General features: G+C 40.1%; 1 protein-coding gene across 7 annotated transcripts in view; it reads left to right on the top strand.

Moving 5' to 3' along the window:
* PKNOX2 (PBX/knotted 1 homeobox 2) overlaps positions 1-25,806 on the top strand; it is a 305,145-nt gene that overhangs the window by 100,870 nt on the left and 178,469 nt on the right. Inside the window, exon 1 of one of the 7 annotated variants that reach the window (XM_072156588.1) lies at positions 3,263-3,283. The exons of the other annotated variants lie outside the window; for them this stretch is intronic. The gene's annotated coding sequence lies outside the window, so the exon portion shown is untranslated. Of the gene's footprint in view, positions 1-3,262; positions 3,284-25,806 lie in introns of those variants that run through there. 7 annotated transcript variants of the gene reach the window in all.

Below are 25,806 nucleotides of genomic sequence, written 5' to 3'. Positions count from 1 at the left end.
GTATCATAGTGTACAGTACTTTGTTGAGCTTTTTCAGTCGTTTGGTCTTTCTGGATGACAGTTTTGCTAACATTTCATTTGGGAGTAGGAATTATTTTGCCTTATGTGTCAGATAATGAAAAACCCTTTTTTACATTTGGGCTACAATTTATTAACTTTTGTTTTACTTGTTCTATTTATTTTTTACATTATTGTCGCATTTCAATAATATTTTTGTACAGGCGGTCCCCTACTTAAGAACACCCAACTTACAGACGACCCTTAGTTACAAACGGACCTCTGAATTTTGGTGATTTACTGTACTTTAGTCCTAGGCTACAATGATCAGCTATAACAGTTATCACAGGTATCTGTAATGAAGCTTTAGTGTTAATTCTGGTTCTTATGACAACCCAACATTTTTAAAATACAATTGTGATAGAGACCCATAAAATTTTGGCTGGGTTTGCAATTATAAAGTATACAGTTCCGACTTACATACAATTTCAACTTAAAAACAAACCTACAGACACTATCTTGTATGTAACTCGGAGACTGCCTGTACTTTATATTTAACTAGTGTTACGGATGCTACAGTATTAAACCACTATGCTGGATGACGGCTTCTTCACATTTGTTTCGGCCATCCTGTGTTTGCCAGGACCAATTATATTTTTCATTACGTTACTATTTTTTATAATAAATATAAATGGTAAGGGGAGGAAAAATCACTTGAGGGCTATTTATTTAAATGAAACGGAAAGGTAGGGATTTTTTTTTTGTTTTTAGCCAATATTGTGATTTTACAGTTTCAAAAGTAAATATATTTCATCCAGTCCCAGATGTCATGGATCAATTAGTTTTACTCGTAATTGTTCTTTGCTAGATAGGATAGGTATGTACTTAGGAAATGATCAACTCTATAATTATAAACGTTGTCTGCAGTCATTGCCTTTTCATATATATAAAAGGCTGCCACATACAATATTGTGCAATATTGATATTGACGCTGAAATTCATTTGCTTTTAGTGGACTATGCTGTATGCTTGTTGTAGACTTTGAAGATCCACCCCTTTTGCGAATTATTCATTTGGTTGTTTCCATGTCCTTAGCCCACCTCAGGGGGTCTCGGCAATGGCCTCTGGTATCATTAAGTGAGCATTGGAGTGAGGAGAGAAGCATTTTACATATCTTAGCAGTAATGACTTAATAGCAGTTTGAGTTCACCTGCTAGACATAAGAGTTCATGAGATAAATGTTGCTCTGTGTCTCTTTCCCCCTGCGTATTTGGAGCCTAGTTTGGAGAGTTCTGCACTGTGCTATGCAGCAAAGACTTGACAATGTAAAATGTGAGGGCAGCAAGTGGATCAAGTTATATAGGGAAATCTCAACAAGCAGAAATGAGGATTAGAGGAACTGTCACCAATCTGGACATGTCTGTTTTAGTAAATACACTTCTCATAAAATGACTGCATCTTTTCTTTTCTATGTGATGCTTCTGCTAGAAGCTTAAAGGAGTATTCCCATCTGGGCATTAATTTAGTTCATTTGCCATATGTAAACATTTCTTCAATTGGATGTTATAAATGTTATAAAAATGTTCCTGTATGAAGACAATTTCTCATAAATGTAGCCATGTTGCCTCTTAGAAACGAGATAGTTTCCTCGGATACGACCACCTCACATTTTGCCAGCAGTGGCCAGACATGCCCTATTGAGTCCTGTCTGACCTTTAGGCTTCAGCGTTCATTACCACAGGATGGCTGTAGGATATGCAGTAACTCCAGGACATTTCATATACCAAAATCTTTTTGTTTCTTTGTGCAATCTCTCCAGCAGAGGTGGCCGATCCAATAATAATAATAATAATTCTTTATTTATATAGCGCACACAGATTACGCAGCGCTGTACAAAGCATGTCAAACTGGTCCCTGTCCCCATGGGGCTCACAATCTAAACAACTTAACAGTATGTTTTGGAGTGTGGGAGGAAACCGGAGTACCCGGAGGAAACCCACGCAAACACGGAGAGAACATACAAATTCTTTGCAGATGTTGACCTGGGTGGGATTCGAACCCAGGACTCCAGTGCTGCAATGCAGATGTGCTACTCACTCAGCCACCGTGCCGCCCTATCCAAGGACTCAGTCTTGTTTCTAAGGGACCATATGACTATATTTATGGTAAATTATCTACACACATGTAAAACAATTTTAATAACATCTAATTGAAGAAATGTTTATATATGGCAGATTAATGAAACTGAATGTGAATGCCCAGATGAGAATACCCCCTTAATTATAAATTGACAGCTGGGTATTACCATTTCGCTTGGTGTACTGTAGGGGTATGGCACTGTATCTTGACATTGTAAGGTTACTACAGAAGTGCTTACCGTATATACTCGTGTATAAGCCGAGTTTTTCAGCACAAAAAATGTGCTGAAAAATCTTACCTCGGCTTATACACGAGTCAATTTAAAAAAAAAATAATACTCACCCTCAGGCTCCCGGATCCTCGGCGGCGGCTCCCGGTCCTCAGCGTCGGCTTCCGCTTCTCTCTGCATTCTTCACTAGTCGACAGTCGCGTCCATGCGAGCTGCCGGCTGGCCCACACTATGATGCGGCGGTGTCACCGCCGCATCATAGTGCTCGCCGGCCGGCAGCTCACATGGACACGACTGCCGGCTAGTGAAGAATGCAGAGAGAAGCCGCCGCTGAGGATCCGGGATCCGGGAGTATTAAAGGTGAGTATCGTCGGAGGGTGAGTATTAAGTTTATTTTTTTAAATTAGCTTGGCATACTTGGGGCACGCTGTATACTACTTGGGGCAGGGCAGGCTGTATACTACTTGGGGCAGGGCAGGCTGTATACTACTTGGGGCAGGGCAGGCTGTATACTACACCCTTGGCTTATACTCGAGTCAATAGGTTTTCCCAGTTTTTGGTGGTAAAATTAGGGGTCTCGGCTTATACTCGGGTCGGCTTATATTCAAATATATAAGGTACTGCTTTCCCAACAAAATTCTAGTCTGGAGTGTAACTACAGCGCTAACAGCCTTAGCAGCTTCTATTGGGCCCACATTGTCAGGGGGGCCCAGCATATAACCTGGCACACTAAAGAATGGAGGATGTGCACATTGGAAAGCATAATATGTATATAACAGTGCACATCTTTCACAGTACACAGCTTGAAATGTTGGGGAAAAGGAAGGGACAGCAGAATGGCAGGAAGAGGAATCTCTCATCTCTAATTCCTTCTGTGTACTTCCCCCATGTGGTCAGCAGCCAGTGAGACAGATCTGTGTAAGTGTATAAATGTATATATCAGTGTATAAATGTGTGTGCATTAGTGTATAAATGTATGAGCATATAAATATGTATTTGAAGTCTGCTATGGGGCCCTGCCTCTCCTTTCTACGCCCCTAATTCTAGTCACCCCAATGTTTAAGCGGATGGCAATAAATGCCATCTAATAATGTTTAGGTTTATTCAGTACTAGTAGGTTTAGGAGAAATAAAATTGTAGGCAGAAGCCCTGGTGGAAGACACAGGAAACTTACACTTATAGTAGCCTATCATAGTTATTGTAAGAGAAGAGGCCATCGAAATGTACATCAGGACACCCCTCATACTAGACTTCTCCAACACCTTCAGTATAGTTTCAATCTCTACTTGTATAGTATTAATAATTACTTTATTTATACAGTGCCTACAAGTAGTATTCATCCCCCTGCAGATCTACCAGGTTTGATAAGAAGCAAATAAGTTAGAGCCTTCAAACTTCAAACAAGAGCAGGATTTATTAACAGATGCATAAATCTTACAAACCAAAAAGTTATGTTGCTCAGTTAAATTTTAATAAATTTTAAACATAAAAGTGTGGGTCAATTATTATTCAACCCCTCAAACCACCAGAATTCTGTTTGGTTCCCCTAAAGTATTAAGAAGTAGTTCAGGCACAAAGAACAATGAGATTCACATGTTTGGATTAATTATCTGTTTTTCCAGTCTTTTCTGATTATTTAAGACCCTCCCCAAACTTGTGAACAGCACTAATACATGGTCAACATGGGAAAGACAAAGGAGCATTCCAAGGCCATTAGAGACAAGATCGAGGAGGGTCACAAGGCTGGCAAGGGGTACAAAACCCTTTCCAAGGAGTTGGGCCTACCTGTCTCCACTGTTGGGAGCATCATCCGGAAGTAGAAGGCTTATGGAACTACTGTTAGCCTTCCACGGCCTGGACAGCCTTTGAAAGTTTCCTCCCGTGCCGAGGCCAGGCTTGTCCGAAGAGTCAAGACTAACCCAAGGACAACAAGGAAGGAGCTCCGGGAAGATCTCATGGCAGTGGGGACCTTGGTTTCAGTCAATACCATAAGTAACGTACTCCACCGCAATGGTCTCCGTTCCAGACGAGCATGTAAGGTACCTTTACTTTCAAAGCGTCATGTCAAGGCTCGTTTACAGTTTGCTCATGATCACTTGGAGGACTCTGAGACAGACTGGTTCAAGGTTCTCTGGTCTGATGAGACCAAGATCGAGATCTTTGGCGCCAACCACACACGTGACGTTTGGAGACTGGATGGCACTGCATACGACCCCAATAATACCTTCCCTACAGTCAAGCATGGTGGTGGCAGCATCATGCTGTGGGGCTGCTTCTCAGCCAAGGGGCCTGGCCATCTGGTCCGCATCCATGGGAAGATGGATAGCACTGCCTACTTGGAGATTTTGGCCAAGAACCTCCGCTCCTCCATCAAGGATCTTAAGATGCGTCGTCATTTCATCTTCCAACAAGACAATGACCCAAAGCACACAGCCAAGAAAACCAAGGCCTGGTTCAAGAGGGAAAAAATCAAGGTGTTGCAGTGGCCTAGTCAGTCTCCTGACCTTAACCCAGTTGAAAACTTGTGGAAGGAGCTCAAGATTAAAGTCCACATGAGACACCCAAAGAACCTAGATAACTTGGAGAAGATCTGCATGGAGGAGTGGGCCAAGATAACTCCAGAGACCTGTGCCGGCCTGATCAGGTCTTATAAAAGACGATTATTAGCTGTAATTACAAACAAGGGTTATTCCACAAAATATTAAACTTAGGGGTTGAATAATAATTGACCCACACTTTTATGTTTAAAATTTATTAAAATTTAACTGAGCAACATAACTTTGGGGTTTTTAAGATTTATACATCTGTTAATAAATCCTGCTCTTGTTTGAAGTTTGAAGGCTCTAACTTATTTGCTGCTAAATCTGCAGGGGGTTGAATACTACTTGTAGGCACTGTATAGTGCACACAGATTCCGAAGCACTGCACAGAGTTTGCCAAATTGGCCATTGACTGAATGAGCTTTCAATGCTTTTATGTGGGAATTTACCAGCAGCAAATGTCAACCATTTTATGTATTTCAATCAATGTAATTTATGGAAATGGGAAACCTTACAAGTTCATATTGGTTGATAGGTTGTTTATAAAGCATAGAAGATCAATAATATACCCATTCTTAAAGTAATCATTTAGTTTGAACATGGTAACACCTATTCTGGGTACCATGTGGCTACAGTACCTGAGGGGTAGTGAGGCATGTTTTGTGGAGAGGGACATGAATGAATTCTCTGTCTCCTCCCTTATAACTAAGCTGCTATTATGCTAGTACCGTCTAATAATTGGTTAGTTTAAACTTAAACCAGGACAGTCATTTCTAAATTTATGAAAGCCGGGCTGCACTTTTGGACCAGACTTTTGTTTGGGCCCCCCATTACTATATGTATTATTTTGCTGTTGTTGCTATTATATTGCAGCATTTTGCCTCATCCCCAATCAGGTATACTATTGCTTCTATGTTTTTTAATTGTTGATTTTTTTTCCTTCTGAGCTCCTGTAATCTGTATCTTCTTCCATATTCTGCCTCTCATCTGTTATATACGACCTCTTCTGCTTCTGTATTCTACCTCTCCTCTGCTCCTGCATGCCGCCTCTCCTCAGTACCTGTAACAATAATAATCTTTATTTGTATAGCTCCATCATATTCCGTAGCGCTTTACAAATCATAGGGGACATATACAAATATAGTACAAACAGTCATATGGAACAATAGGAGTGAGAGCCCTGCTCAGAGTCTTTGATGATGAGGGCCCTGCTTACAATCTATGAGGATGAGGGGTGACACACGAGGTATAAGAGCTTTTATAATGGACCAGCGATTCTTTATTAGGGAACATATTCTACCTCTCCTCTGCCCTTGTATTCTGCCTCAGCTCCTGTATTCTGCCTTTCCTCTACTACTATATTCTGCCTCTTCTGTTCTTATTGTATCTTTCCTCTGATCCTGTATTCAGCATTTCTTATGTACCTGAATTCTACCTCTCCTATGATCCTGTATTCAGCATCTCCTATGCACCTGAATTCTACCTCCCCTCTGCTCTAGTATTCAGCATTTCCTATGTACCTGAATTCTACCTCTCCTATGATCCTGTATTCAGCATCTCCTATGCACCTGAATTCTACCTCCCCTCTGCTCTAGTATTCGGCATCTCCTATGCACCTGTATTCTACCTCTCCTCTGCTCTAGTATTCAGCATTTCCTATGCACCTGTATTCAACCCCTCCCTCTGCTCTAGTATTCAGCATCTCCTATGCACCTGTATTCTACCTCCCCTCTGCTCTAGTATTCAGCATCTCCTATGCACCTGTATTCTACCTCCCCTCTGCTCTAGTATTCAGCATTTCCTATGTACCTGAATTCTACCTCTCCTATGATCCTGTATTCAGCATCTCCTATGCACCTGAATTCTACCTCCCCTCTGCTCTAGTATTCGGCATCTCCTATGCACCTGTATTCTACCTCTCCTCTGCTCTAGTATTCAGCATTTCCTATGCACCTGTATTCAACCCCTCCCTCTGCTCTAGTATTCAGCATCTCCTATGCACCTGTATTCTACCTCCCCTCTTCTCCAGTATTCAGCATCTCCTATGCACCTGTATTCTACCTCCCCTCTGCTCTAGTATCCGGCATCTCCTATGCACCTGTATTCTACCTCCCCTCTGCTCTAGTATCCGGCATCTCCTATGCACCTGTATTCTACCTCTCCTCTGCTCTAGTATTCAGCATCTCCTATGCACCTGTATTCTACCTCCCCCTTCTCCAGTATTCAGCATCTCCTATGCACCTGTATTCTACCTCTCCTCTGCTCTAGTATCCGGCATCTCCTATGCACCTGTATTCTACCTCTCCTCTGCTCTAGTATTCAGCATCTCCTATGCACCTGTATTCTACCTCCCCTCTGCTCTAATATAAAGCATTTCCTATGCACCTGTATTCTACCTCCCCTCTGCTCTAGTATTCAGCATCTCCTATGCACCTGTATTCTACCTCTCCTCTGCTCTAGTATTCGGCATCTCCTATGCACCTGTATTCTACCTCCCCTCTGCTCTAGTATTCAGCATCTCCTATGCACCTGTATTCTACCTCTCCTCTGCTCTAGTATACGGCATCTCCTATGCACCTGTATTCTACCTCTCCTCTGCTCTAGTATCCGGCATCTCCTATGCACCTGTATTCTACCTCTCCTCTGCTCTAGTATTCAGCATCTCCTATGCACCTGTATTCTACCTCTCCTCTGCTCTAGTATTCAGCATCTCCTATGCACCTGTATTCTACCTCTCCTCTGCTCTAGTATTCAGCATCTCCTATGCACCTGTATTCTACCTCCCCTCTGCTCTAGTATTCAGCATCTCCTATGCACCTGTATTCTACCTCTCCTCTGCTCTAGTATTCAGCATCTCCTATGCACCTGTATTCTACCTCTCCTCTGCTCTAGTATAAAGCATTTCCTATGCACCTGTATTCTACCTCCCCTCTGCTCTAGTATTCAGCATCTCCTATGCACCTGTATTCTACCTCTCCTCTGCTCTAGTATTCAGCATCTCCTATGCACCTGTATTTTCTACTATCATCTGCTCCTGTATTCTGTTCCTCCTCTGCTTCTGTCTTCTACCTCTCTTTTGCTCCTCTATTCAGACGCTTTTCTCTACCCGTATTCAAATTCTCTTCTGCTTCTTCTTTATTCATCCTCTCCTCTGCTTCTGTATTCTGCCTCTCTTCCTCTGTTTTTGTATTTTACCTCTCCACTGCTCCTGTATTTTGCCTCTAATAGGCTCCTGTATTCTGCTTTGCTTCTGTATTCTTCCTCTCCTCTAAAACTGTATTCTTCATCCCCGTTGTCCCTCCTTCATTATGCCTATCCTATATTCTGCCTCTCCTCTGCTCCTGTATTCCACCTCCCTCTGCTTCTCTATTCTGCCTCTCCTCCTCTGTATTTCATTTCTCACATGCTCTTTTATTCTGCTTCTCCTCTGCACTGTATCAGTATCCTCTTTTCTGAACACGTATCCCCTCTGCTCCTCATGTATCCTGCCTCTCCTCTGCTCCTGTATTCTACCTCTCCTCTGCTTTTGTATTCTGCAACTCCTATGCACCTTACTTCTCCTCTGCTCATCCTTATTTCTACCTCTCCTCTGCTTTTGTATTCTTCCTCTCCTCTGCTCATCCTTAATTCTACATCTCCTCTGATCCTGTATTCTACCTCTCCTCTGCTTATTTTATGCTTCTTATTCCTCTTCAATATTCAACCTCTCTTCAGCATCTGTAGTCTTCGTCCTCTCTGCTCCTCCTTTGTTTTCTGCTTTCTTTTTTCTGTATTCTGCCTCTCCTTTGCAGAAACTGTTAACAAATGTTTTTAACGTGTGTGAATTGTACCCAAGTTCTGGTGCATTTTATATAGCAATACTGCCTCAGTGACTTTTTATAGCGCAAAATTGTAACTTGTAGAGTTAATGAGGTGCCCACTTCACGTTTGGCTATGGGGATGGATGGTTTTATGGACATTTTTGCAAATGCTTTCAAATGAAAGATGAAGACGGTGTAATAAAACAAATACCATTACAGCTATGAGTCCAGGCCCATCTCTTGTGTATGATTGAACCAATGTGTGAATTTGTGTCCTGATCTTGTGCCGCACTTACAATCTGACAGATAGTCCAATGTATATTTCTGTTATTGTACAATTCTGGTTTTGGTTATGAAATAGAGAGGCATAGGTAGCAGGGGTTGTATGCCATGGATGAGACTTATATATAATGTAAATGTAGACTTGTAGGCAGCGCTGAGACAATGTCCTTGAAGTTGGTTTGAGGGGATTATTGTTTATTTTTCAGCCTAAGTGGCCGGGATTCCTGCTTTTGTACTGGCCTTACAAACAGCTGCGGTCCAGCTGCTGGCATCCCTGCTGAGGGAGAGTGTTAAAACCTCTCAGGGGTCAGAGCTGTGGTATGTCGGTTTCTATGGCAACCAACCAAAGGGCCACTTTCTTTGAACAATCCCCCTACTCAGCCCTGTCCTGCAGTTAGCTCAGCTAAAGGGTATGCAGCTCAGGGGGGAAGGAGCTCTGCTGGGGGAGGGGGAAAGGAGACACTAAGGACATGTCTTATAGGAATAATAACATTCATTCCTGTAACTGCCTTCTTGATGTTCTGTGCAGTCATATACATGTGTGCAGGCATGGAACTTTATATATAATATATACATATGAGATATGTATTCATGTGTCCATTTAGGTACAACTTCCTTACAATATATAGGCTTTGTAGCAGTATTAGTCTTACAATGCTACATCCTCGGGTTTTTTTGTGTAACCAGGTTTCGACACATACAAATTCCACCTCGTCAAAGTATGTTGGAGAGTAATTATTTCAGACCACAAAAAAGACATTTAATATAACATTGTTTTTCAATATTATTAGACAAGCAAAACGAGTATACATACGGTAAGTATTTCCCACAACATGCAAAGTCCAAATGCCATGTTTACATAAAGTATTCACTTATTCCTTGATCTTCAAGATCTAATATTTATTTAATTAATATATAAAATATATATAAATGATATATAAAAGGAGCTAAGAAGATATACTGTATACACCGGTACATACATATATCTATGAAGAAAAAGATTCTGTATAACTTATTTTTTCAATCTCTGTACACTTTTTGATTGACAGCTATCTTCGTGAATTAAAACGTTCACTGTATGACGGCCCAAGTGACTCTCAGGGCTTTAGACAACTGAAATAAAAGTTATTCTTTAGAAACCGGAAGTCAATCTGCTACGTAAAAATAATGATCTGCAGGCATCATGTTATAGAGCAGGAACAGTTGAGAAATCTGATGTGTTGTTTTTTTTTGTAACACATACAGTATAACTTTAATTTATTACATATTTGCTCTATACCTAGAGGCAGCCAGCTAGTCATTGGGCTCTGCAGCATGAATGAGAAGGCCCAGGGAGGAAGGTTATTGGTTGGCTATTACCTTTATGTCATCTCAGTTATCCAATACTTCTATAGTATCTAAAAATAAACTATAGAGTTTGTAAGATAGTCTTCCCATATTATTATAGGTTGGTTGAAATGCTGTATGCTGAATAATATCTGTATGACCGCAGTTTTCTGGCGGACTTTGTACTTTCTTTTTAGTGCAAACTGCTTGCACATGTATTTAAGAAGAGCCTGCGCCACATATGTGTCACAAGTGACCATTTTGTGTTGTGGCTGCATTATTGTTCACGTGACACAAATTTCTGTACTGAAATGGGCGTTCTGGTGCTCTGTCAGACCGTGTGCCAGATTTATCATGCAGCGTGTGACAGTAGTATTTTACACGCCCTATGTTAAAGGTGCACCAAAAAAAGTTGGTGCAGTCTGTTGGAGGAGTGCCAGATTAATGGAAAACAGGCACAACAATTCATACATCTGGCGCACCCTGCACTGTACACATTGTGCAGTTTGCAGTTTTAGTAAATGCGGGCCAGTGTGAGGGTTCTGCACAACTTATGCACCAAGCTGAGGGGACCACTAGTGGAGAGTCACCTGTTCTCCTATGCGCCAGTCTGCGCTGGTTCCAAATAAAGTAACATTTCTGGAGCACACTTCGGCAATTTCTCTTGTCTGACACCAACAACACTGATCCGACAGTGTATAAGCATATACTCTCGATAACATCAATTGTCCACTTATTTATATATTTGTATTTGGAATGGTAACATGCAGAGCTATAAGAATAAGTTGCCCAAGAACTGTTAAATAATGCAATATATTATAGGGACATGTCAGGAGAGAGAACAGGTCCACTTTAAAGTTGACTTTGTTTTCTTTTCTTTGTTTGTCAGAGAAGACTGATGGGGCTGGTTGACTTATCTATCAGCTCTTCAGATATAACTTTCCTGTTGGTAGTAAGATAAAACATCAGAAGCAGGTATCTGTGGCTCTGCTGAATCATTGATGAAGCACAGTCTGGATGTGTGGACTTGTTCTGAGCTGACTAAATTATTAGCACTTATTAGAACTATCACGATCCAGCCAGGACACCAGAAAACAAATAATAACAAAATATATTGGCCATTACCAATTTGATCAGGTGTTCTGAACAGCTCTTCTGCATTCATTGGCATCTGTGAGTGATCATTTATGGAACCAAACAGGAAATAAGGTAGAGTTCATCAATACAGTTCTGTATGGGCCGATGTGTGCCATACTGCCAACCTAATAGTGATATTTTTCCACTGGATAAGCTTTGAAATTGTATTCTTTAACTGCATGTTTAGTCAAAGGGACATGAAAGAGCAAAGATATACAATAATACATAAAAAGTAAAACTGAATATTTTCACACAAACTATATATCTGCTCAGCTCATCCTCCTCTATAATATTTTTAGATCAGACTATGTTTTTATGGTGACAGATCTAAAAATATATATTTGTATGTAAAGCCAATTACCATAAGTCATTTTGACAATGTATAAATCAATAAATACAATGATTGTAGTACGACTCACAAAAAAGAATGGCAATCACTAACCACTGATATAGTTGTGGTGCAAATATAAATTTGTTACTTTCCAATGCCCCAAATAAGGGCTTATTCACATGGCCGCCTGCGGGGACGTACATGCGGCCGCAAATTTGTGGCCGCATGTACGTCCCCCCAGACGTCAATAGTAGCACGACGGGGATCATCACATGTGTGGCACCGATCCCGGCCGCACACCACAAAAAGATAGAGCAAGCTCTATCTTTCGGCGTGTACGCGTCTGTGAGCCGCTGTTTTCTATGGGGGGAGGAGGGGCCACCTCCTCCTCCTCTCCGGCACACGGCTGTATGCCCGCACCGCGTGTGAATGTACCCTAACACATAACATAAACCCTGCTAGCACCAGATTCATTATTTGCACAGCCAAGATTTCACAATAGAAATTAATTCATGAATTGCGAGTTTCCGTTTAGGCGCAAGTGTTGCAAATTGAAGCCAGTCCCCACCTGGTCTATGTGCTGTGACTTTCATAGTATTTTGTGACTTTTTATGCGACTCTCGCAAACAATCCACATAGCAAGAACACTGCCAACAGAATTATCAAGGACCAAAGCCACTTTAATGAATCTGAAGGCAGTGGAGCTCCAATGACAGACATCCAACATTTGTACGAAGCCTTTCTAATGATAAAATACCCTCTTTGAGTCTGTACAAGCTCCATATACTGACTGCTTGCAGCTGTTTACTTTTTGTATATTTTCTCCCTCATGTTTGTATTTTACTTGCATAGAATATGTGAGATTTGCTTCCCTGAAAAGTGTGACTTCTGGCTGTGACCTTGTCATGTCAGGTTTCTGAATTTATTGCATATAGTGCTCTTAATGAACATGTTGTGAATATCAGAATTTTTAAAATTCAATTTGTAGTCAAAGACCTAAACACCCCCCAACCATACACCCCCACCCAGAGAAAATGTTTAAATGGTGGAGAATTAGCACAATGAATAGGAATCTAATCCTGCAAAACGGAGGCAATCGCCCTTCATTTCCCTCTGACAGCATCTGCTGAACAATCTGTGATCAGAGCCACAAACTATTTATTTATTGTCAATTATATTTCTGCTTGTATTGTATTTACATAAAACAATGAAACAATTATAATTATTACAGCATTTGTGATCCAGATCTCCTGGCAGAGTATTGTGTTTTCTTCTTCAGAGAATCATTGTAATTTGATTAGTTCTGTTCAGAGAAGATTGTATGGAATAAGAAAATGCAAATGAGATGAAAAATTATAGTAAGTGAGCCCTATATGGAAAGGCATTCTCCCTTGGCCAGAAAGTATTCTGTTGCGTTACAAATTAACATTTGGGCAATTCACATGATCTCCACATAATGGTTATTCTGATACTTCCACTGTGGTCCACCTAAGCCCTTTCTTTCCACAATGTAACACAATGGATGCCCATGAGATAACAGTACAGAATTTATTGTAGTAAATTACAGTTCTATTTTATGTTAGTTTTATTACCTTAGACCCTAACCCCAATATCTTAGATGGTCCCTTCCTCAGATACTACCTATTTCAAACTATATTTCTATCTGATATCTGACTGCACCATTTTACCCGGATATCGGTCCCCATTGATGCCTATGGCGCTCGGTCTCGGTGAATGTGCACGGAGAAACCTAGGACATGTTCTATATTTCGCCATGTTATAGCACCGGATGCTTGCTTCTCTATGGAGAAAGGAGATTTGAGCAGCACTGCACGCAGCTCTATACTTGCCCGGGCTTAGCATACGTTCACCTGAATGTACCCTAAGGCTTTGACTTGTGGTTTACTAGATATCTGTTTGCTGTCTAATTGCTGTTATTCAACAGCAATTCTGTTGGTCATGTGACAGTCACCCTTGGTTATATGATGTCACACAGGTGCACGGCTTGTTAGTATAGAGTTATCAGAGCTTTGTGATATAATGGGCCGTGCACCTGTGTGACATCACATGACCAGGGAGAGATTTCTAACCACAGGAAGTAAACAATGAAACTTCCTGTAGAAGGATAGAAGCAGAGATCTAGAAGACAATGATGAACTGATACAGAAAGTTTATTGGAATATTAACTTTTCATTACAATATCAATTATTTTCTGAAATTGAACATCCTCTTTAACCCTTTACTAAGTCTTTTCTCAATAATATATGTATCAATTTGCACTGCACCTTCTGTTCAAATAGCATGCTTCATTCAATGTACCTGTGCAAAAGAGAACATTAATTTAATTAATTGTTTAGTGTTATCCTTAGGTGCTAGGATCTATCTTCAGTAATGGAATATTTTGTATCAAACAATCAAAGTTTTGTTAACCTTGGCACAAACCTAAAATTAAAACCCCCTTCACCCAGGGAAGGTGCTGGGTCCTTGCAGTGCAACTCCAGGTCTCTCATTGCTGTTACTCAGGTGCCTCATGTTCTTGATCCTGAAAAGATATCTACAATTTGCACCAGGGTCTCGATTTAGTTTTTCAGACTCCCCTCATACCAGTGATGCAATGTTGTTCATATTACAAGATTAGGGCAGTCTGTTAATGGTCAGTGGTAAGGACATCCCATGTCAACGTTTTATTTTTGTCACAGAACATGCTGCCAGCTCAGACAACAGACGCCTTCTCATTGAAAGTGCAGAGTGTTTCCAGCTATCACTGGTCGTATGTTTACACATGTATTGTAATCCAGGTGCGGCGAAATATTGCTGCTGTTCGGAAATTATCAATTGTCATAGCTCAAGTCTGTATCAGCCTGAAAGGGCCACATAGACAGAGATTCATGTATTAAAGAGCAAACAAGATGAGTAGAAAAGAGATTCTCTAAACACTTTTCTGGTCACAGTATACTTTATATCTCCTTACCTATTTTGAGCAATTTGTGATGACAATTCGGACACTAAGCCACCCAGTGGTTTAGCCTTATGGATCAGTGGTTTATCGTCCCAAATTGCCCTCTAGTTTTTCCCTCTGTGTCTGGGAAAAAAAACTTCAGTCAAACCTCAGACAGAACTCTCAGCGCCTGCGTACTAATGGTGGTCCATAAACCACAGGTCCATAAAGACCTGTAGTTGGTTTAGTGTCCCAAATAGCCCTGACAGGTTTCCTTTAATGGCTTTCACCTTTTACCTCCTGCACCAACCCCCTAGCCATTTATTAAGCACTGTCCCACTGATTTTGCAGGGCTGGATATTATCTCTAGCACTCTTCTGTAACAACAATGTTAATATTTTTGGCTCCCTACTGTAAAAGTGGTGGTACAAGTATGCTTGGTATAGCCCCGGACCACTCATCTGACATTACAGAGCCTTGTAAGCATCAATTCAGGGTAGCATCATTATCTCATATGCTAATGAGGCTCTCTGCTGTTGGATGGTCATGGGGTGGAGTAGGGTGCTCCCAACAGTATACAGTATATCTGAAAATAATGCCATTGATTACTTGGGAAGAGTGATAACTAGAAGTGCTGCTAAAAGTTGAGGATGATGGAGATGGCGAAAGGTGCCATTTACACGACACTGTTTGGCACTTACCTAAATTTCTTATATACAGAGTCATGAAAAATCTGAGTACATTCTCTTTGAAATATATGGTTTTATGTAACAGAACATCATAAAAAAATCTGCTCTGTTAAAAGGTAAAAAATGTGGTAAGTACAATTATAGATGATCGAAGGTGACATTATAATATAACAAAATGTAGGCCACAATACAGAAACATTGGGCGGATGCACTAAGTCTGGCATTGTTTAATGATTGCCACATTCTGCACATGACATACTGGAATTACTAAAAGGTTCCAACCCCTTAGTAATTCTGGAGCAGCACTCGCGTTAGGCTTGGTGCAGATTTTAGCAATAATCTGGCCAGGGCATCTCCCCTTTCGTTCCCCTTGTTCCCTGCTTCACTGCACCCACTTTTTGATGCAAAAAAGCTGAAAAGTCTGTACATACCATTTTTTATTGACTATGTTGTTACACTTTGTAGCACTATGTTATAGTTCTTTGTGGCACCATCATTTTTCCATATCACACTTAGCCATTAAGCCATTAAAAAACAGCAGGACTAGGTACGGACATTCCAGCTGCTTGTCCTGCAGGAGCCATTTGCAGCAGTCTGTCTTCTGTTTATGACGCAGCAGATGTACGCTAACTATTGATGGCCCAAACAAAGCACGCGCCGTATAGCTTATCATTTGTTGGAATTTGCTTTGTAAATCTTCCCTCCCCTCTTTAGTATGAATCAGTAACTAAATCTATTCAACTCGTAAAGCACTTCTTGCATTTTGGACATTTTGATTTTGCCTAACATATTGATAAACAGGTTTTCAACTAATTTTAATGGGCAGTAATATAATTATTTACTGAAATAATCTAAAAATGAAGGGAACTCGGCAGTATGGTTGTCTCCTGAATTCTTCTATTTGGCATTGATTCCACACTGATCTCCATCTGCACCTACTTTACTGACTCTTCTCTGGGAGAACCTGTGACTAATAAAGTAGAGAAGCGTCGGAGGTGTTGGTATGGAAAGACTGCCAATTTTCCTGTTGAAGAGGTGTTGGCAGGGAGCTGGAGTCATTTAATACCTGTCTTCAGCTGCTATCTGCAGACGCATAGCTCAGAGATGTTAGAATACTGGTTTATCCCATGCCATCTGCGTCACTCCCGGGGTCTGGTTTCCTAAGCTTGTGCCACAACAACTACACCTATCATCTCCCACTTACTGACAATACATTTATATATACTATGTGACCCTCTCTCTCTCTCTTATGACTACCATTTCTTCAAAAGGTTTAATATAGAAAACACATCAAGAGATAAAGTGCAATATATAAAGCAGGGAAGAAGGAAGACTGGATGATGCAGGTTGCACCACATTATGTTTAGCTGAATGGAAATAAACAGCATTTCCATGTAGTGCCATCAAGTACGTAGACCTTATTGCACAAGTCTCACTTTAGATTTATAGGTTCCAATTCTGGTGACTTGTGAATATGGACCACTTAGACTTCATTCCCTGTTAAGTTCCTTTAATAGCAAATGTTGTGCTGTAGATGCTATAATAGAGTTAGGTGCACAGATATGATGGAAATGTTTTTAATCCAGTAGATAAGTCATATAATATTGTCGATTTGGAGAGTTTTCTTGAAGGGAACCTGTTAGGGCAATTATGGACACTAAGCTAACAACAGGTCCCTATGGTCCAGTGGTTTTGTGTTCCAAATCCTCTGTACCATATAGTTCCTGGGGAGGTTATTAAAAAAAATAAATTTAAAATTTACACAGCTAACACAGATTATGCAGCGCTGCACAGAGCTTGCAAATCGGTCTTAACATCCAGTCCACAAGAATATGTGGGTGCTTTATTGGCCCAAATCACCTTGAAAGGTTCCTTTTAAAATAGCACTGCTGTATATGTGCCCATTTTTATACTCCTGAAACTGACTTCTTGTCATCATATGGTAGATGCCACTGCTTGTTGGTGAGTGTTTCTGTAATGTTTTGTCCTTTATCCATTTAAAGTAAATAAATCCTTCACTCTGCAGCCTGAATGGCTTATAACAGCAAGCAATAGAATACAATAACCTGTGGTGCTGTCAGCCTCTCCCTGAAATATCTAATATGCAAGAACTACAAAGTGTTCTGAACATTCTGCGGGTTAAGCGTCCCATTAAAGTCCATTTCACCTTTACATTGGCAGACTTGAGGCTGCTTAGAAGATTCATTGTGTGTCGTTACCTTTTGATTTCCTTCTAATTCCCTTCTGTCAATCCTAATCATATAAAAAGTCTTAGGATTTCTGAGCTGATCAAGAGAAGAACAAAGTCCTGGGTGCAATAAAGCTTCTTACCCATTGATAACTTACTGTATATGCATATGCATGTAAGGGACAGCAGTGCTCCAGCAAATACCCCTCCATTATGTGAATATAGTACATTTACACTATGATGTCATGATAGTACATGTGTCACTGTACTTAACCCTGAATAATGAAATCCTAACCCCAGATGAGGCTTAAACAATCGCAATCGACAATGTAGCCATGGACAGTTCAAACAAAAAACTGTGAATTTACCCTTAAACCTGCCAACACGTTAGCAGAATTAAACACTTTTCTGTCAAGCGCTGTTTTTTTTCCCTACTTTTATTGGCTGATTCTAACAGTCCAGTTGTCATAGAAACAGCCTGTTCTGAAAAAGGTCACCGGCAAGCAAGTCTGTTTTAGGAACAACTGGCAGAGATTAGAAGATTAGCTAATATTTCTCTCCTTTATGCAGTGAAAGGAAAATAAAATCAGACTCAACTTCCAGCTTTGCCTTCAAACGAAGAGAGAGAGGGAAATAAATGAGTAATCAGGGATTTTTGTCTCCTCCCTTCCTGCACCGGTATGTGGCCGGCTGATGTGTGAAGCAGCACCTCTTCCCTCTGTGCCTTTAGATGACTTTAATTAAAGCACACTTAGGGCCAGGAAATGTGCTGAGCACAGATAATTGAATCATTTCCCTACGTACTGCTAAAACTTGTTACCTGTTAACAAGAAGCTCAAGATTTGCTTGGGTCACTTTCTGCTATGTCTTGTCAAGGTCCAAGAACTCTGTCTCTTCTACCATCCTTTTATTAGCCTCATAATCACCGCCCATTAAAGGAAATCAACAACTAATACAAAATGAATTTAAACTAAACATACTCCCCTCTTCTCCTCGATCCCGAAACTGGTCGTCTTTAATGTTGACACGCTGGGATCACTATAAAAAAAATAGTTCGAAAAAGCAGACCAAAACGCTGGGACGTGATGTCTAGTGCATGAGAGAGGGAGATGACATCATGTGAGAGGCGTGAATAATTAACAGCCCAGAGTGCTGGACATCGCATCACGCCAATCTGTGTATCAAGTTTGAAGAAGACCAGTGCCGATATCGAGTTGAAGAGTATTATAGAATAAAACACAAAACCAAAATTTTACCCCTACACTTCTCTGCAGATCATCAGGGCCTCTCCAACTATAAAGTCAAAATACCAAAAAGAAACCAGAATGGCCACAAAACACCAATGTATAAGAATATAATACTCTTTATTTGGAAATACATACATAGGTTTGACATATATACCCTCAAATGGGAAAATGTAAATACATACAATACATGGGGGACACAAGTAGCCGAAGATGAAAGAAAGGGCAGCACAGGAGACCAGTGGCTACCCCTGTTAGCCCAGGGTCTGAATAAAGTTGTTAGTAATAATAATAATGCAGTCAAATATTTAGACTCAAATAGATGGAGGAAAAAGTGGCGACAAAGCATTAAAGGTAAACCGTACACAGCACTGGAGGATCCATCCAGTGTTGGAAAATAGTCATATTGCTATTTCACACTCACCCGAAGTCATGTTGGACTGACACTGGGCAGATCAGGGGAAAGCCAAAGGATGCACCCCGACGCTCGTTTCGCACAAATGTCACCTCCTGACAAAGCATTTGTGCTTAGTTTCAATTTACTTTATAATAGTGGTTGATTTCCTTTAAAGAGAATCTGTTTGAAACACTAAACCAACTACAGGACCTTATAGACCAAATTACACTGTTAGAGTTCTCTCTATGGCTGCTCTATATAAAAAAAACCTTTATACTTACCTATAGATGAGTCCTATAAAGAAAATCAGACTGTGCAGTATTTCAGTGAAGGCGGAGTAATAAACCTTGGCTTCATAATGCAAGTGCATAACCAACAGCGCATGCACAGTGAAGCCATGGTGTACTATGGTAGCTTCATTACATGATAGAGCAGGCACCTTGAGCTCTGGGCCGAGGTAAGTGTACAACTTTGCCTTTTCATTGCTGGTACAGATAGAAAACTAGGACATGTGAGTGACAGGTTCCCATTAAAAATTAGCACTTGTTTGATTTGCTCGGATTCTATAGCCTGTGAAGCCTATTACTCCAATAGCACAGGGGGAAACAAACTTCAACAAGTTTGATTTTCAACTTGTACAATCTTCTTGGCACTAGAAGGATCAATTATATGTCTGATCAAAACAACTTACATAAGACAATGGCCCACATTTATTAAAGCCCCTGCACCAGTTTTTTGCCTGACTTTGCATGTTCTTTTCAGTGCAAACTGCTTGCACATGTAGTTATAAAGTTTTGTGACTGCACTATACCCGATGCAACAGAAAATTCTGCACAGTTGGACCGGACACCACATTTATCATGCATAATCCGACAGAATTATGTTGCACGTTCTATGTTAAAGGTGCACCAAAAAAAGGTTGGTGCACTCTGTCAGAGCAGGGAGCTCAACATTCATGTAGAGCGTGTACACTTCACAGGCTAACTGCACCTGCCCCAAATTGCACTTTTTGATACAATATAGGTTGATCTATCTTATTTCCAGTTTTACAACACATTGGCCCACATTTATCAAAAACCGTGCAGACTGCACTAGGTGCAGGGTGCCCAGATTCATGAATTGTGGTGCACGTTCTTCATGAATCCAGCCCCCTCTGCACTGTTCCGGCAGAAAGCACCATTTTTATTGGTGCACTTTATTCACACTGCAGAATTGTGGCGCAACTTGGACAGAATTGTGGCGCACAGTCCGACTAAGCACTAACACTCCCCTTTTCGTCTTGTCGGATACAGGGCAGCCGCAGACACTTTATTAATACAAGTGCAAGCAGTTTGCATGTTCTTTCTAGGAAAAAGTCAAGACAGAAAACTGGTGCAAACACTTTAACAAATGTGGACCAATGTATGTCTTCATCAGTGTAATAATTTCCGTCATTTAACCTCTGCCCTCTATTGATGAGATCATTCTACTTACTCAGAATAGAAACATGGTACAACTGACCAGTAACCAGTGTAAAAAGCTGGTGAATGCATATCTATCTGTATAGCCACATAAACATGACATACATATATATAAATGGGATTTGTCACTAACTTTAGAAAAATTTTGCCATAAACCGGGTAAGCTCATAGAAATCAAAGTCAGTTGTGTATAACCTGTTAGATAGATAGTCTCACCTCCACTAATCCCCCACCTCCCATTTCCTAAACTAACATTAACTCTGAAGTCTTTCTTGAATCTCATTTGCTCTTGTGAGATGGACTTTATCCACAAAGATATCAAAATGTATAGAAATCTATAAGGAGTGGAAGGGGGAAAAGTGAGCAGAAGTTGGCAAAGAAAAGGAAAACATAGCCACATACAGAGGCTAATGGAGCTAAACAGTAGGTTTCTGTCTCGTTCCAAGAGTTTTTATTTCTTACATTTTTCAACATCAGTACAGGTCAGTACTCTATAACCCCAATGTAGCTCAGCAAAGGATTGAGAAACATATCATCCTCTAATATCTGTGTGCAGTACTTAAGAGACGTTGTAGCAACTAGTCTTTACCCACCAAGCCTGGGAGTACTGAAAAATAGATGAAGATGCTACATGCATGTGGCCAGAAGTGTATTTCTCATTGGCACTCACTGTATTATCGATTTATCATTATTATTATTATTATTATTATTATTATTATTGATTTATCTAAAGTTTACTATTTAAAAAACATTCTATTTTGTCATGATATATTCTATGTAAAGTCTGTTGATTGGTCACTTTGCTTTACATTTTAGTTATAGTTACATTTTAAGTTATTGTATAGCAAAAACTTTCTTAGCCTGTGGCATCTGAGAACAACTTTCCTTCTGTTTTTACTGTCATTCTGAAAAAAGGGATACTAATAATACATGATGCTTGTAACATGTTCTATGTAAAGTATTAGTTGGTAACTATGAATATATTAAGACTTGTATATTGAACGGCAGTCTTAATATTCCCCCCTCAGGCGCCTAGCATGCAGAATCTACTGGCCCTTGCTCGTAGTAGATCTGTCAGGTCAGACTTGTTTAGGCTGGGTATGACATGGCAGAGATTTTAGCTATAGAAATATGATGGAGACAGCGCGACGTGCCGGTCTGCCTTATGCCTGCTCCGCTGTTCATCCTGCTCTCTACCCCATCGTGCCCAAAGTTGTGTGTTGGGCAGCAAGCTCAAAAACTAGAATGGGGCGTAATACACGCTGTCCTTGCCAAATAACTGGTGTAGAAGACATCAAAAGTAAAAGTCTCCCATAGTGTCCTGGAGGGGGGTAAGGATGAGGAAATGTTCCAGCAGGCAACAGACTTTTTAAAATTGAGAACATGTCTTTGCTGTCCTCTTGGCTCCAAACATAAATTTGTACATTGGTAACTTGGCAGAAAGTTCTGTAAGTTATAGTTAGTTTTGAAGGCTGAAATGAAGGTATCAATTCTGATAATCAGGTGTTAAAGCACAAGCATGCCTTCTAGTGATCACCATTTCTATCACCATTTATCAACTGTCTCTGTCAAAAAGCGATGTCAGGGACAGGGCTGTATTTGTGTCAGGGCATCCAACAACAGAGAGGGCATCCTTAGGAGCAGAAGTCTTTTTTGTTGTTTGTTTTATTCATTATCAAGTCTTTGGCCAAACTGATCGATTGCCAAACTGCTGACACAGCTTGACAGTGTGTCATGAACTATAGGAGAGGTGTCCCAGTGACTCATTTATGGACAATTTAAAGGGTACGTTCAGTAATTAAATGGGTTACCCACTTTCAGTGATTAATAATTGATAATTGATATTGTTTGTGTAATGAAAAGTTATACAATTTTCCAATATACTTTCTGTACCAATCCTCATAGTTTTCTAGATCTCTGCTTTCTGTCCTTCTATAGAAAGCTCCTATGTTTACTTCCAGTGTACAGAAATCTGTCCATGGCCTTGTGATGGATGTGCGGGTGTGTGAACTTGTGCATCTGCATCTCCATCATGTGACCATGGAAAGATTTCTGTGGAATTGGTACAGAAAGTATACTAGTGAAATTTATAACTTTTCCTTACACAAAGTATATCAATTATTTGCTGAAACTGGACAACCTCTTTTAAAAAGACAGTTTTAAAAAATATGGCACAGAATAGTGGGTTCATTATAAATCACTTTACCTGATCACATCATACTGAAGAAAAAACTCAACGATAATGATTTTTTATATTTTTTCTAAAGATTGCTTCTCGTGTATCTTATGCTTTCAGTTGTCTCATTTGTTACCAACTTTATGATTAAAGGTTTTGTACCTTATCCTTATCGGCAGTAATAACTTCAAAGCTGAGTTCACAGAAACTTTCCTTTTAGAGAATTGCATATATATTGGTCCCAAAATATATGTTACTAGAACACAAATTATTGTCCGGTCATTATTGTCTATGACCTAGAAAACCCTTTAAAGGAAATCTACTATCAAAGTGAAGCATAATAAATCAGGTACACTTACTCATAGATCCAGACACTGTGACTGTGGTAATCTTCTTATACATGTTATCCATGGTCTTCTTCCTTCTTAAATCAACTTTCAAAATTAGGGTAATAAGCCAAAGGGCTCAGAGGGAATTAGCAGAGCCCTCAGTGCTGCAGCTTCACAGCTTCAATATGTGCTGAAACTTCCAGTTTACAGCAGGAATGGGGAGGGGAGTGCTTCGCAGAAGGAGAGGGGGAGACAGATTAAAAGCCTGTGAATCAGCAGCTTGGAGGGGCTCTAGTAACATTCCCCAGAGCCCTCCATTCTCATTAGCATCATTTTGAAAGTTGATTTCAGAAGGAAGGAGACCATGGATAACAAATATAAGAAGAGTACTTTCGGTCATGGTGTCTGGATCTAGGCTAATAAGGAAGACCTTGTTAATCAATACAAGCCAAATTGTCACCTTACTTTTCTTTTTCTGTAGATACTTGATTGATGGGAGTGTGGGCTTGTCTTTATGTTTAGCTTCTGGAAGAGTTTGTTTTCCCTTGTCAACGCTGCACAATGAAAAATGACTCCTTTTAATTTAAAATGTGGTGATTCAATTAAATGCTTTCATAAAAGCAATTGTGTTTATACATCGGGAAGATAATAAACTCCACTTCTTCGCCGCCAGCCTGCAGCTCTGTAAAATGACAAAACGTTTCCAAAATTTATTAGAATAATGCCTCCACTTACGATTCTACGTCAGGAGGATTCTTCTAGTCTAAGACCATAGATAAGCATGGCACATATGACATGAAAATAGAGACCTTATGATGGGTATATGTTAAATTAAGGTGGTTGTTTCTTAATTCACAATATTGGGAACTGCCAGAAGGAGGTCTTACTATACAAAGTATGGATTATTCTATATTAAATGTCTTTGTTAGAAACACTAATAATATGGTATATAGCACAGAAATAGTGAGAACTAACAATCTACGATGTTCTAATATGAATTCATTGGAAGCCAAAGGTAAGGAAATGTGGGAGGGATAAGGAAAATGCTACCCCTCCACTATCCTCCAGCTGCTCATGTCTGTGTGTAATGTATAGTAAAGCATTGTTAGTGTCTGTGCTTTATCTGCTGACATTCTCTCTCCTCCTATACACATGATTGAGACACAGACCTCAGCTACACAAGTAGTGTATAGGAGTAACAGCATGTCAGGCTGTTACAACTGCTACATGGTACAGCCATAGAGTATGACTGCCCAAATTGCCAACAGTGTAATTGGCTTCCTGCTCCCCTGGGCAAATCACCCCGATGTGCACGACTTCAGTCTATGGCAGAGCGAGGGAACAATAATTTCCCTGCTCTGCCATAGACGATTGTATGTAAACAGGGCGCTGCTATCTTTGTTTACATCCGCTATCCACTAGTATCCTGACACTACAAGGGAAGGGAAGGAGGTCGGCGTACATCGCGGGAACGATGGAAGGTGAGTACAATTTTATTATTTTACCTTGGACTGTATATAGTTCATATAGGGGGTGCATATAGTTTTTATAGGGGGACTGTATGTAGTTATTATAGTAGGATTGTATATATTTATTATGGGGGGTGTATACAACTGAAACAGAAGTCTGCATATAGTTATTTATTATAGGGAGACTGTAAATAGTTGTTATAGGGAGACTGCATGTAGTTAGTTATTATAGGGAGGCTGTATATAGTTATTATAGGGGGTGTATAGTTACTAATCAGGGACTGAATATAGTTATTATAGGGGGCTGTATATAGTTATAGGGGGACTGTATACAGTTGTTATAGGGGGACTGTATATAGTTGTTATAGGGAGACTGTATATAGTTGTTATAGGAGGCTGTATATAGTTGTTATAGAGAGCTGTATATAGTTATAGGGGGACTGTATATAGTGATGATAGGGGGACTGTATATAGTTGTTATAGGGAGACTGTATATAGTTGTTATAGGGGGCTGTATATAGTTGTTATACGGGCTGTATATAATTATTATAGGAGGACTGTATATAGTTATAGGGGGACTGTATATAGTTATAATAGGGGGACTGTATATAGTTATTATAGGGGGTGTATATAGTTATAGGGAATGTATATAGTTATAGGGAGGCTGTATATAGTTATTATAGGGAGGCTGTATATAGTTATTATAGGGGGCTGTATATAGTTATAAGCGGTGTATATAGTTATTATAGGGAATGTACATAGTTATAGGGAGGCTGTATATAGTTATTATAGGGAGGCTGTATATAGTTATTATAGGGGGTTGTATATAGTTATTTTAGGGTGCTGTATATAGTTAATACTGTGGGACTGTATATAGGTAGTGTTTGGGGGCTGTATATAGTTATTGCTGGGGACTATACATAGTGATTACTGGGGCTATATATAGTGATTGCTGGGGAGCTGTATGCAGTTATTAATGGGGTCTGTATATGATGATTGCTGGGGAGCTGTATATAGTGATTGCTGGGGAGCTGTATATAGTGATTGCTGGGGGAGCTGTATACAGTGATTGATGGGGGAGCTGTATGCAGTTATTAATGAGGTCTGTATATGATGATTGCTGGGAAGCTGTATA

The sequence above is a fragment of the Engystomops pustulosus genome, chromosome 6 (assembly GCF_040894005.1).
Source record: "Engystomops pustulosus chromosome 6, aEngPut4.maternal, whole genome shotgun sequence".
Taxonomy (NCBI): domain Eukaryota; kingdom Metazoa; phylum Chordata; class Amphibia; order Anura; family Leptodactylidae; genus Engystomops; species Engystomops pustulosus.
This window is presented reverse-complemented; position numbering and strand designations above follow the sequence as displayed.